The sequence below is a fragment of the Halichoerus grypus genome, chromosome 7 (genome assembly GCF_964656455.1).
Source record: "Halichoerus grypus chromosome 7, mHalGry1.hap1.1, whole genome shotgun sequence".
Lineage (NCBI taxonomy): Eukaryota > Metazoa > Chordata > Mammalia > Carnivora > Phocidae > Halichoerus > Halichoerus grypus.
Genome location: NC_135718.1, coordinates 59,361,374 through 59,374,522, shown reverse-complemented (window position 1 = coordinate 59,374,522; position 13,149 = coordinate 59,361,374).

Genomic DNA, 13,149 nt, shown 5'->3' with positions numbered 1-13,149 from the left:
TGAAAGAAGGGTCTCCAGGTATGGGTGGTATTTTTTTTCTGGTCTCTAGGAACAATCAATAACTTCCCACATATCTGTGCCACCAAGAGACTCTCCATCTTCTGTTTTTCCCCCAATCTCTCTTATGAGCACCCAGTGGAGGCTCTTGGGAAAGAGTTGGTGAGTGACTAGGAACTTCCCTTGTGTTTGACCTTCAGTTTCTCTTCTAAACTGGCATGCTAAGCCAACCTTGACCTTTCATGATTTGTTGACTTTTTAGCTGAATTCTTCTCACCTGCTTATATGGTAGCCACTTCTTCCACACTCTGGCAAATGTGAAAGTTTGTTCGTCTTCATCTACTCTTGGAGAAGTTTGTCACTATTTAGAATTCAGTTAGCCCAGGTTACTTGAAAGCTTGGCTCTCTAATGGACTCAAGAAAATTTATGATTTTTGTATATTTTCCAAGTTTTACTTGTGTAGGGTAAATGTGGCATTTTCTTGTGGCTTTCCACATCTTAAATAGAAGCAAAATTCACAGAATGCACTTTAAGTAATAAAATAGGGCTTACTTCCTAAGATACTAGGATAATACCAGTCAAGTACTTGATCTTCTTCCACACCACTTTGGGAAGGGAGTTTATCTTACACATTTCCGCTCAGCTCCTCTCTTTTCTGTATGGTCTATGGGAAGAGGACAATGTGTACTAGGCCTATTTGACATTTATTGATGCTTATCTTCCTCTGCAATGTAAGGAATTAAAATTACATGAATGTGTGTGTGCGTAAATTAGGACAGACAAATATATGTTGGAAAAAGATAAATTGAAGAGGGATTGATAAATTGCACTCATACCATTTTAAATGGGAGAGAAGATAATACAGTATGTAAAAGTGGAAAGACAGTTCTAATGACCTGCTGGAGATCCAAGTCTAAATTCCTACCCGGGGATCCCAGAAGTTCACTTAATTTCTGCACCACAACATCTAATTTTTATCTACATATTTTTCAGGATTTATATACTAATAACACTGGCTAATATCTGTTTTATTTATTACCGTCTCCTTTGTGCTTAGAACACTGCTAAGGAAATAATAAGAGCTCTAAAACTGTCAGTGCTGGTTGAAAACACTCAGAAATTTATTTTAAACAAGGAGTGAAAAATGTGTTTTTAAAATTAATTTGTATGTTGAGATATGAACAATTTTATAAATTACTGAAGATTTTAAAGCTATTTAATGGAATAAAATTCACTGTGTCTGCAGGAAAACTTATTGCTGACCTCATTTGCAGTTAAGATCAAATAAGAAATGTAAAGCAAAATAAAAATAGTTATTTATGCTATGCAATTGAAAGTTTACAATCTGCAAAATAATTCAGTTTTCTACTCAGCTTGTCTTCCATTCTGTATAACAGAATTTTAATTTATGCTTTCTACCAAGTACCTAAATGGCAGAGAAAATAAAGATATCCGTTAACCTATCACTGAATCATTATTGAAAACATCAAAGAGAAAAAGAAAATGTGATATCAATAAGACACAGTTTAAACTAATGCTACAATTCCATTTAATTGATTAACCACCTATTAAATTCTTTAATGAGGTGAAGAGTTTTAGGAGTGAGAGGTGGGAAAAACATTCACTTCTCTGGGAAATAAACTGTGAGAGACATGAGAAACCCTAAAATGCTAGATTTCTACTAATTTCATAGTGACTATAGTTAAGTACCCCAGTAAGAATTTTGGGAACTTACTGCAGGAAAAGGGGTTAGCAAAACCCATCTGGCTCAGTAAAAGGCCAGAAATACTCTCTGCTTCCAGCCCACAGGTTTCTGCACCACTCCCCACCCACACTGGTTTGATGGGAGGATGTTAAAATTCTTATCTCTTAAAAAGAGGAAAACAAAGACTTCCTGGATTCAAGGTTTGTTCCAATACAGACTATAGTTCTGCTACTATTTGAGGAGATACAAGAAACCCTTTCCCACTCAAAACTCACCACAAATATAATGAGCTGTGTGTTTGCTAAACAAAGAGAATGGCAGGAATTCAGAGTATGTCTCAAGCACGAGGTCTGGTGCACACAAAGACTTACATAAGAGTGAGGCTCAACCAGTAACATGAAGAGCTCATCCAATTCCATCAGGATTGATCGTTACCAAGTAAGAGGCTACAGCTCAGGGAGGGCAAGTCTAGGGAGAAACCCATCTGTGAGTAGCATAGGCTTTCAGGGATATTTGAAAGCTAAGAGTGCAGTAAAAACACAATAAAAACCTTTCATCTATGCAGACACGACCCTAAATTAAAGAACAACCCACAAAGAATAATGAAATAGAATAGCCATCCAAGAAATAGATCTGCAGAAATATATGAACAGATTTGTGGTAAAGATACACAAGGATCATTTTCTTTTAATTTATTAAAGAAAAGATAGTCTTTTCAAGAGAAGGCACAGAAACAATTGAATTTCCCTATGCAAAATGAGAAGTTTGACATATGCTTCGCATATACAAATTTTAGCATAAAATGGATCATAGGCCTAAATATAAAAAGCAAAGCCATGAAACATCTTTGGGAACATATAATAGGAAATCTGTGTAACAATGGCTTTGATAACAGGTTTTCAGATAAACACCAAAAGTCAACTCATAAAAAGAAAAATTAATAAATTAGACTTTATCCAAACTAAACAGTTTTTCTCTGCAAAAGATACTGTTAAATGAAACAACAGGCCACAAACTGGGAGAAAATATTTCCAAATAAAACTCAACTATAAAAAAATAACCCCCCCAAAATAAACAAAATACCTATATAGTCACTGTATGTACCAAAGGAGATATATGGGTGACATATAAGATATTCAACATCATTAGTCTTTAGATAAATACAAATTAAATCATTACACAATTATTAGAATGCCTAATTAAAAGAGTGGAAAATATTAATTCTGGCAGAAGTGATGAGGAAAAGAAACCCTCAGTGGAATGGCAAATGGTGCATTTAGTTTGAAAAACAGTATGGTAGTTTCTTATAAAATTAAACACATACTTACCACACACCAATTTCACTCCTAAATCTTTAGTGAAGTGAATCAGAAACTTAAGGTTCACATAAAAATCTTTGTATGAATGTTTATGGCAGCTCTATTCATAGTCACCCAAATCTGAAAACAACCAAGATGTCCTTTAACAGATTAGATAAAAAAATAAATAAATGTGCCTCATCAATACAGTGGGCTACTATTCAGCCATCTTAAAAAAAAGAAATCAAACAAAAAACCCAAACTTCAAAAAACCAAAAACTTGAAATACTGATTCACCCAAGATATAGATTACTTTTGAATTCAGTTTGTTTAGTCAAAGAAGTTAGACTCAAAAGACTGCATATTATTAATTTGCCATTCTGAAAAAGGCAAAATAATAGGGACAGAAAACAAATCAGTGATTGGCAGGGTTGGGAGAGAGAGAAATGTTGACTATAAAGGAGTCACAAAAGAGATTTTTAAGATGATAAAACTCTTCCGTGTGGTATTGTGTTAGTGGATATCCTACTTTATGCATTTGTCAAAACCCTTAAAATTGACCAAAACAAAAAGTCAACTTTGTGTATTGTGTGCATTTTTTTTTTCAAAAGTCAACCAACATGCCAGGTGGTCACAGGATGGAATGTATACTGTAACAAAAAACTATATTATAAATGTATGATATAACTTTCCTGAAGGAGATGCCAAAGTAGCTGATCTAAGTAACTTTGGAAAACAATGCTTTGACTTGATACTGTAAGGTTAAAGACAGAAGGAACTATTAATTAACACTGCACTCAAGTTGGTAAATTTTTTCCTAATGGTAATAAGTTTTCCCAATTCTAAAACCACTTTACATGTATACTAGGACTGAACATATAAGTAGTATATCTGTCTGTCATCTATCTATCTATCTCTCATCTATCTATCTATCATCTATCTATCTAATCTATTATCTATCTATCATCTATCATCTATCTATCATCTCTCTATGTGTAAATTAAAATAAAGATGAGCCCATACTGATATCTCTAATTCTAACCCAGCACCACAGGGTTGATTCTAGCCATACTCCTGCTCCCATCCATCCCCACTTGCTTATTTATAACTTCTATCATTGACACTGAGAAACCTGCTCTGAATCCCTCAGCTCAAAATAAGATCATACTTTAATTAAATTATTTGTGAATTTATATCATGGATTATCTTGAAACCAGGAAATAGTGTTAAAATAACTGAATAGTAATTGATATAACAATGTATAGAATTGAATATACACTATATATATGAATGTACATGAATATTTAGAGCAACATAGTTTTGAATATCAGAAAAAGTAGATAGCAACATAAAAAACAGTTGGGGGGCACCTGGGTGGCTCAGTCTGTTAAGTATCCAACTCTTGATTTCAGCTAAGGTCATGATCTCAGGGTCATGAGATTGAACCCAGGCTCTGTGCTGGGCGTGGAGACTGCTTAAGATTCTCTCTCTCTCCCTCTCCCTTTGCCCCTCCGCCTGCTCTCTCTCATGCATGATCTCTCAAAAAAAAAAAAAAAAAAAGACAATTGACAAGAGAATGGATGAAGATATGAAGGTAAACTTATGCTGAGAAATACTATGCAGCAGTTGAAATGAATAATATTGCCATATAATACAACACTATTTGCCGTATCATTCACTGCTTAATGCTACATGTAAATATAACTATATAAAAATGAAAGCATAGAACCAAAAACCACAAGTGGTAGTAGGCAGAAAGACAGAAGGAGAGATCTTGTAAGTCATTTTAAGTTTTGTAAATATTCTAGTGGTGGTGGTTTCATGGTTGTTTGATATTGTATCACCCATAAAAAAAAAAATAAGGAAAATGATATTTCTTGGACCAGTATTAAAATATTTCATGAATAAAGGACAATATGTAAATGAATCCTATACAACCACCCTCTAAATGTGTGTGTTTACACACATTCACACAGATATGTATATGAAATTGCCATATTTGACAATCTAAACTATGTAAATATATATTTATATAAACCAAAGTCATCAAAATTGTCATAGAAGTCATTTCCATACGGTGTGATCATTATTAATATTTCACAATTTTATATTTAAATACTTCTCTCAGGAGGAATCAGCTTCATTACCTATGGTAACTAAAGAGCTTTATCTAAATTTTCTTTCCATTTCTATCAGGCATATATCGGATACCAGGATATATGTTATCAACACTAATGATATGGAAAACTCAGACTTTATATTAGCAATTAATATACTCTCTATCAGAAAAATTTATTCTATACACATCTTATTAGTAATTAACTATTTCAATTTTCCATCTAAGAGTGAAAATAATAACTTCAATTTAATGAGTACCTACAACGCTGTATTCCTAATATTTCTTACTTCAATTTTTAATTTTCCTCACCTCAACTTTAAAAGTTAGGTATTGTCAGAGAAAGACAAATGCCATATGATTTCACTCATACATGGAATTTAAGAAACAAAACAGATGAACATAGGGGAAAGGAAAAAAAAAAGAGAGAGAGAGAGAGAGAGAGAAACAAACTGTAAGAGACTCTTAACTATAGAGAATGAAGTGAGGGTTGATGGAAGTTGGTAGGCGATGGGTTAAATGAGTGATGGGTAGAAAAGAAGACACTTGTGTTGAGTACTGGGTGTTATATGTAAGTGATGAATCATTAAAGTCTACTCCTGAAACCAATATTACACTATATGTTTACTAACTAGAATTTAAATAAAAATTTGAAAAAATAAAAGTTAGGTATTGTAAAAAAAAAAATTTAAAAATAAATAAATAAATAAATAAATAGGTAGGTATTATAGCACTTATCCAGATATTTAAAGAAATAAATGGGGGCTTGGAGATGAACAATGCATGGCATAAGTTCTCACAACTAATAAGTCTTGGAGACAGAATGAATTTTGATTGGTCTGACTTCAGTTCCTCCTCACAAAAGGGTTCTGTTGTAAGGATATGATTTCAATGTGTCTGGTTACACTGCATTTTTGTAGTAGAGTAATTTTTAAATACTGTTATTTAACAATTATTATATTTTAAAATCCTTCTTAGATCATGACCAGCAAAAATTTGGCAATGCAAAAAAAAGAGTGAAGAAAGAAAAACTCATTCATAATCTCCCAACTCAAAATCAACCCTTATTACTATTTAATTTTTATATTTTCCCCTTTTAATTCTTGCATAAATAATTCCCTACATTTCAATAAAACTTTGCAAACATATTTTTGTGGTTGCAAAATAGTCTATTGCATAGATGAAGTATATTTTATCAACCCCTTATAATTGGATAATTGGATGTTTTTGTAAATATCACATGAAAAATAATATATAGAACTTCTTCATACATATACATGTTATTCCCTTTTCAATTTTCTACTTAGTATATGTTTTTATATGTATTTTATATTCTCAAAGTAAAGTCTCTTGATATTTTTCAAAAAATTGTTTCACAAAAGATTTGTAGTTGCACAAATTTCTACTTTAACCAACACGTATGACAAGATCACATTGCCTTTTAGACCTTATTTATGTATGTTGGTGATGAAATGATTCAAAAAAGTAAGTATTCCTTTGGGAAAAAGTATTGATATACAGAATATTGAAAATTTAGTTATTGTAGCCAATATGAAATTTTGAACACTAATTTTTTTATGAACTGAAAATTTTAGTAAACTAACACATAGAAGCATTATTAAATGGTCTGAATTATATGAATAAAATTTATAGAAGAGACATAATCAACACACACCTTTTTATATTTCTAAATTGATAGGACTAATCTAAAATTAGCATCTGAGTACAGAATTAAAGCATTTTATTTTGCTGTGGTTCAGGATAAATATAATGTTCACGTTTGTGTCATGTTCAGCAAGAACCAGTTTTCTTTTTCAAGAACACTGTTTTAAAACTAACCTCCCTAGGGCACCTGGGTGGCTCAGATGGTTAAGCATCTGCCTTCGGCTCAGGTCATGATCCCAGGGTCCTGGGATTGAGTTCCGCATCGGGCTTCCTGCTGGGCGGGGAGCCTGCTTCTCCCTCTGCCTCTGCCTCTCTCTCTCTCTCTGACTCTCATGAATAAATAAATAAAATATTTAAAAAAAAAAAAAAAAAAACAACTAACCTCCCTAAATCTTAAATTAAAGAAAAGGAAATGTTGAGAATAATTTGTTTGAAAAAGAATATTTTTTTAAAGATTTTATTTATTTATTTGAGAGAGAGAGCACAGGAGAGGGGGGAGGGTCAGAGGGAGAAGCAGACTCCCTGCTGAGCAGGGAGCCTGATGCAGGACTTGATCCAGAGACTCCAGGATCATGACCTGAGCCGAAGGCAGTCGCTTAACAACTGAGCCACCCAGGTGCCCCTGAAAAAGAATATTAACAAGAAGACTTATACTAAGTGTATTTTGGCATAGTGTAGAGGGAAGCTGATTATTATCGATGCTTCTTAACTATTAAACTGTTTAAACATATAATATCATATGATATTTGCTTTGAACAGTTATCCAATTTTATGGAAAAACAATCTAATGTGGAAAGTAATCATTATTTTACTCTCATGTAAGTTATCTGATACTTTTTGAATGATTTATTATAGATACTTCATAACTGAGTTTTAGCTGTTAACTTAATCAGTTTGGGCTGCTATAACAAATTACCATGGGCTGGATAGCTTAAACAGCAAACATTTATTTCTTATAGTTCTGGAGGTTGGGGAGTCAAAGATCAGGATGCTGTCAGATCCAGTGTCTAGTGAGGATCCACTTTCTGCTTTGCAAGTGGTCATCTTGTCACATGCAGAGAGCAGAGAGAGGCAAGTTCTTTTGTCTCTCTCTCTCTCATCTCTTTCTTTTTTTTTGTTTTGTTTTTTTGAGGATGGCAATAGCTTATTTTTCCAGCTTCACTGAGGTCTAGTGGACAAATAAAAATTGTGTATATTTAAAGCATACAACTTGGTGTTTTGATATAAATATACATTGTAAAATAATCACCATAATCAAGCTAATTAATATATCTCTCACGTTATATAGCATCCATTTTTTTTCCCTTCCTTCTTCTTCTTCTTCCTTTTTTTTATGGTGATGAGAACAATTATGATTTACTTTCTTAGAAAATGTCAAGTATACAATACAGTATTGTTTAATAGTAATGTTAACATGGCAGTATAGTCACAAGGCAGTACATTAGATCTCTAGAACTTACTCATCGTACTAACTTGCATAACTTTGTGCCCTTTGACGAATATCTCCCATTATATATATATATATATACATATATATGTGTGTGTATATATATAAAAATATATATCTACATATCCACACACACACAAATATACATATATGTATATATAGTCTATATATATATGTGTATATATATATGTATATATATATATATATACTGTAATTTTACACATTTATTTCATTTCTTTCAGCTATATACTCAGAAGTGGGATTGCTGGATTTATGGTACTTCAATTTTTAATTTTTTGAGCACCCTCCACATTGTTTTCTGTAGTGGTTGTACCAATTTACATTCTTCCATTCTCTAGATTGCCTTTTTACTCTGTTGTTTGTTATGCAGAAGCTTTTTAGTTTGATGCAATCTTATTTGTCTATTTTTGCTTTTGTTGACTGTCCTTTTGGGGTCATATGCAAAAAGTCATTGCCCAGACCAATGTCAAAAAACATTTTCCTATATTTTCTTCTAGTAGTTTTATGGTTTCATGTCTTTTGTTTGCCTTTAATCCATATTAAAGAGTTGAATTTTGTATATGGTGTGAGATAAAATTCCAATTTAATTCTTCTGCATGTGGATATAGTTTCCCAACACCATTTATTGAAGAGTTTGTCCCTTCCCCCATTGTGTATTTTTGGCACACTTGGCAAGGATAAGTTGACCATAGATGTTTGGATTTATTTTTTGTCTCTCTATTGTCCATGTGTCTGTTTTTATGCCAATAAAACATGGTCCATTTTCTCTTGGTCCATGTGTCTGTTGTTATGCCAATAAAACATGGTCCATTTTCTCTTGGTCCATGTGTCTGTTTTTATGCCAATACCATACAGTTTTGATTATGAAGCTTTGTAATGTATTTTGAAATTAAGAAGTGTGATGCCTCTGCTTTGCTCTTTTTGCTCAAGCTTGCGTTGGCTATTCAGGGTCTTTTATGGTTCCATACAAATTTTAAGATAGTTTTTTATTTTCTATTTATGCAAAGAATACCATTGGAATTTTGATAGATTGCATTGAATCTGTATATCAGTTTGGATGTTACGGACATTTTAACAATATTAATTCTCCCAATCCATGAACACAGTCTTTCCATTTATCTGTGCCTTCCTTAATTTCTTTCATTAATGTTTACTAATTTTCAGTGAGCAAGTCCTTTACCTCTTGGTTAAATTTATTCCTAAGTTTGTTGTTGTTTATTTCTATTATGAACAGGATTATGTTCTTAACTTCCTTTTCAGATAGTTCTTTTGTATGTAATTATGATTAAATTTTATATTTAATTTTGTATTCTACAAATTTTCTGAATTTATTTATATGTTCTAAAAGGTTTTTGGTTCATCTTAAGATTTTTCTACATATATGATTATGTCATCTCCAAACAGAGATAGTTTAACTTCTTCCTTTCTGATTTGGATTTGGGTGTGTGTGTGTGTGTGTGTGTGGACATGCACTAGATCTTAGGGGAAAACTTTCTATTTACCCCCATTGATTGTGATGTTAGCTTGGGCTTTTCATACATGCTCTTTATTATGTTGAGATAAGTTTCTTCCATAATTATTTTACCGAGAGTTTTATCATAAATGAGTATTGAATTTTGTCAAACACTTTTTCTTTGTTGAGATGATCATGTGTTTATTTTCCTTTCATTGTTAATGTGATAGATCACATTGATTATTTTGTGTATGTTGAACTATTTTGCATCTAGGGATAAATCCAACTTGGTGAAGATATGTGATCCTCTTAATGTACTGTTGAATTTGGGAATATTTCTATTTCTTTATTTTGGAAGAGTTTAAGAAGGATTAGTATATTGGTGGCTTAGTCAGTTGTGTCTGCCTTCCACTCAGGTCATGATCTCAGGGTACTGGGATCCAGCCCCAGGTCAGGCTCCCTGCTCAGCATGGAGTCTGCTTCTCCCTCTCCCTCTGCTCCTCCCCACTGCGGACCCATCTGGTCCTGGGCTTTTCTTTGTTAGAGGTTTTTTGTTTTGTTTTTCTTTGTTTACTGCTCAACCTATTTGATATTGGTCTGTTCAAGATTTCTATATTTTCATGATTAAATCTTGGTAGGTTGTATGTTTCTAGGAATTCATTCATTTCTTCCAGGTTATTCAATTTGCTGGCATGTAATTTTTCATAATAATCTCTTGCAATTCTTTGTATTTCTGAGGTATCCATTGTAATGTCTCCTATTATTTCTGATTTTAAGTCTTTTCTCCTTTCTTAGTCCAGTGAAGGGTGTGTAGATTTTGTTTGTCTTTTCAAAAAAACAGCTCTTAGTTTTATTGAATTTTTCTATTATGTTTCTCTTCTCTATTTGATTCATTTCTGCTCTAACTATTATTATTTCCTTCTGTGACTTAGTTTGCTGTCTTTTTAAAAAGTTTCTTAAGGTGTGAGGTTAGGTTATTTGAGTTTTTGTTCTTTTTTAGTGTAGGCACTTATTTCTATAAGCCTACCTCTTAGAACTGATTTTGCTGCATCCCATAAGTTTTGATATGTTGTGTTTTTGTTTATCCAAGATACTTTGTAAGAATTCCCTTTTGATTCCTCTTTGACCAATGGTTATTCAAGAGTATGGTGTTTAATTTCCACATACTTGTGAATTGTCCATTTTCTTACCATTAATGATTTATAATTCTGTTCCATTGAAGTCAGAAAAGACACTTAAAGTTATTTTAAGTGTCTTGCTTAAATCTTTTTAAATTGGTTAAGTCTTGTTTTGTGACCTAACATACAATCTATCCTAGAGAATACTCCATGTGTACTTGAGAAGAATGTGTATTCTGCTGTTGAGTGGAAAGTTCTACATATGTTTGTTAGGGTTCATTTGGGTCTCAATATTTAAAGCAAATATTGACAGATATGAAGGGAGAAATTCACAGTTATACAAAGAATAGGAGACTTTAATACCCAACTTTAATAATGGATAGAACACCTAGAGAGAAAATCAGTAAAGAAACAGCTGATTTGAACAATAATCTGTCTCTTCTTAAAAGAACACTAATTTCATTTATGAGGGCTGCATTCTCATAATTATTTTCCATAGGTCCCACCTCCTAATACCATCATGTTGGGACTAGGATTTCAACATACGAATTTTGAGGGTACATGAATATTTAGGCATAACACCTGTTTAATCATGAGAATATGGCTTAGTTACATATACAAAATCTAACAGAGTTACTAAGTATCTAATGTGTCTTAAAAAGATGAATACTCTGAAAAGGTACTTAATAAAGATTTTCTTGCCTCCTAAAAATTTAAATCAGAGCTGATTAAAAAATGCATTAAGAAAGAAATAAATAGATTCATTTGAGTTTGAGAATGCTGTTTCTCATTGGCCAGGTCACAAAGCTCACTTGTACCTGAATGACAATGAAATCAACCAAGAATTCTATTCTTTCCATACAAAATAAGTTGTGATAACTGAGGAATAATTTTATTTATTTATTTATTTATTTTAAAGATTTTATTTATTTATTTGACAGAGAGAGACACAGCGAGAGAGGGAACACAAGCAGGCAGAGTGGGAGAGGGAGAAGCAGGTTTCCCGCGGAGCAGGGAGCCCGATGCGGGCCTTGATCCCAGGACCCTGGGATCATGACCTGAGCCGAAGGCAGACGCTTAACGACTGAGCCACCCAGGTGCCCCCTGAGGGATAATTTTAAAATTCAGTTAACCTTTAATTAAAAGAATGTAGGGAACATTTTCATCAAGTATTTATCTTAATGCAAAATACAGTATGCTAGTCCTAAATAGTGTCTAATCATAAATCATAAGAATCATAATATCATGTAAACTGACCTTGATGGGATATAGTGTTATAATAAAATTTAGGGATATGAAATTTAGAAAGAGAATATTCCACCACTTTTAGTGCTATTATGTGGTATGTGTGTGTGTGTTTGCATGTGTGTAAAGGAGCAAGAGATATACCCAATGGGCAAATTGTTTTATCTTACTTATTTCACCTTTAAAATGAACTACTTGCACCTGATACCCTCTAAGGTCTCTTCCAGTTATAAAATTGAAAAATTCTATGCTGCTCTTGTGATACCTCAGTATATTCCACTAAGTGAACATTGAAAGGCTCTAGCTAAAAGAGAGATAATTAAGACCAAATTAGGATCATTTCCCTCTAAATTCTTCAAGGTTTTATTCCAAATGACAATTGTAAAACTGTTTCAAGAATACTGACTTCTTTGGTTACAACATGATCCCAATAAAAGGCATTTTATATATACATTCAGATCATTTTCTCCTTCACTTCTTTTTTAAAATTTGTAGAGCTTTTCAGGTGGTATTTTAGAGCCAAAAGGAGCCACAGACTTCTGTACACATATACTATCTAATTCAGAGGGACAGGATGAGGGTATGGGAAAAACAGTGGTTTCTGAGTACGGATTGTATAAAAGAGGAGTCTAACCTGACTTGGCTTCTCTTTGACTCTTACTATGGTCTGTGTTTTGGTAATGCCACACATGAATTTACGTCCAGGTCAACTTCAGAGAGGATAAATTTATAAAATAGAGTATTCCCTCCCACACTAACTCTAACCCTGATAGCTAACCTAATCTTTCCCCTCAACTTGACTAAACTTGAGATAGATTTCTTCCTGATTCTGGGCCCTTAATCCCCCTCTCTTAGACCATTTACTTTCAAAAACTTTCAATTTAAATTCTCTGCTGCTTTGAGGTATATAAATCTTCTAACCTCTTTGAGATTTACAGCCCAGGAACATCCTTCTTAGTGACCTAGGAGCCATCTTTTTGAAGTATAATCAAGAAAGACAGAGTCCCTATATGTCAGTCTTTGTGGGACGGTAGGACCCTAAATTTTAAGAGTATTAATGAGTAAATACAGATGTCCTGATCA